Source organism: Arachis ipaensis, chromosome B9, assembly GCF_059453495.1.
Source record: "Arachis ipaensis isolate K30076 ecotype BB chromosome B9, ASM5945349v1, whole genome shotgun sequence".
In the NCBI taxonomy this organism is placed as follows: domain Eukaryota; kingdom Viridiplantae; phylum Streptophyta; class Magnoliopsida; order Fabales; family Fabaceae; genus Arachis; species Arachis ipaensis.
The window spans coordinates 155,028,341-155,030,206 of record NC_142444.1 but is presented as its reverse complement, the minus strand read 5'-3'; positions in this window follow the sequence as shown (position 1 = coordinate 155,030,206).

The following is a 1,866-nucleotide window of genomic DNA, read 5'->3' as shown; positions in this document are numbered from 1 at the left end:
TCAATTTCTCTTGCAAGGAGTTCACCAGGTCTAGAGCATCCCGAAACTTATTCCCTTTCTCCAGATTATCCTGCATCAATTGACTCATAGATGCCCTATCAAAGGAGTCACGAGCATGCTTAAGTTCCTGAGTTCGGCCAACACACATCAGCCAAGCTCCCATCACCTGAAAAAACACAAAACCTGAGAACACGAAAACAAAACCAAATACCACAGTCACTACGAATATAACATAATATACCTGCAAATACTGCAAGATACCAACATCCCCAATGTCATGCAAAAGCTTCACATCAGAGGGACTCTGACCATATTTATCAGCAACAATAGAAAAAGGGAAGTGTTCACTCCATAAGGAGGTCAGATCCTCATCACCCTTGTACCCATGAAGACTCCTCTGGTTGTCAGTAAATCTCTTTACCTGTTCTAAATTGACTTCCTTCCCGCCAAACTTATCTTCGGACACCCCAACCCCCTTTTCTTTTTTACCCTCTCCCCTTTTTCTTTTATAACTCACTTTCTTAGCTGGCGATGGCTGATCCACTTCCGCACCTTTCTCGGCCACGACATGACTACTTAACCCTTGCTTCTCAATATTTTTGGTACGAAAAAAATCTCGCAATCCATTTGAAGTAACTTTCGGAGCTTTTTCAACTGCAATACATTAAATACAAATCAAATACGAAACCAACAACAAATAATACATTCGAATCTCTATTCGGCAATTACCTATATACTCAGATAAAGCATCTCTATCAGACTCCAATTCAAGAAGGTCAACAACAGACAACAAATCACACAAAGAGACATTATTTACTAAACATTCAACTACCATCTCGTTTTCATACTCCATCCTTTCCATCCCCAGTATCTGCCTAGGCCTCGGAACCTAGTATAAAGGAAACTTCTCCAGCAAGCACTCATCCATATACCACGGAAACTCATTATCATCAACCCCAATTTTCAAAAACATCGACTTAAACCCTTTATACGAAGACTTGTACAAACTGAAAATAGCTCGGCCAGGAACACTAGCCAGGTTCAACCAACAACCCCTCTTAACACCTTTACACTGAAATAAAGCAAAAAATACCTCCAATGATGGTACAACCCCAAGACAATTCATCAATACTTCAAACCCCCTCACAAACGCCTAGAAATTTGGATGTAACTGGGAGGGGGCATATTTCAATTGCATAAGCACCCCACACTCAAACTCAGAGAACGGAAACTTGACACCAAGCTTAACAAATACACAACTGTACATAAAGAAAAATTCAAAACCTTCGCCTCGGTGATACACACGGTCAGCAACATTGCATGGCAAAGATTTCTTTTTTATATCTGAACCATCCCTAACCCAAGACGACACCGGACCTAGCTGAGAGATACTATTCTCATCATAAAAAAATAAAACCCACTTCGTCACAGACTCAGCAACCCAAGCAAAGGGATCACGGGGATCCCAAACAAAAACTTCCTCAACAAGCCTATCTTTATCCTCAACAACAGCCTTTTTCCCTTGACCCTTGGCATTCTTTTTTGAAACAGTTTTCCCCTTTTCCATCACAAAAGGAAAAGAAACAAACTCAGAAGAAATGAAATACAAAGCAAAAGAACACTAACCTCTTCTGTCCATTCTTCAACAAATAACCTCAACACAAAAACCTAATCAAGACCGAAAGAAACGAAAAAGAATGAAATTTTACCCCCTAGCCCACTAAAAATTCAAACAATGAAGACCCAAGTCAAAGCAAGCCCGTCCATCTCCGCGTGGTGCAGCATACTGACAGTTTAGAAACTGCTCCGGTTCCCCAGGCGCATTAACTCAATGTGACCTTTCATTTATTTTTTCTCACTAGAAAA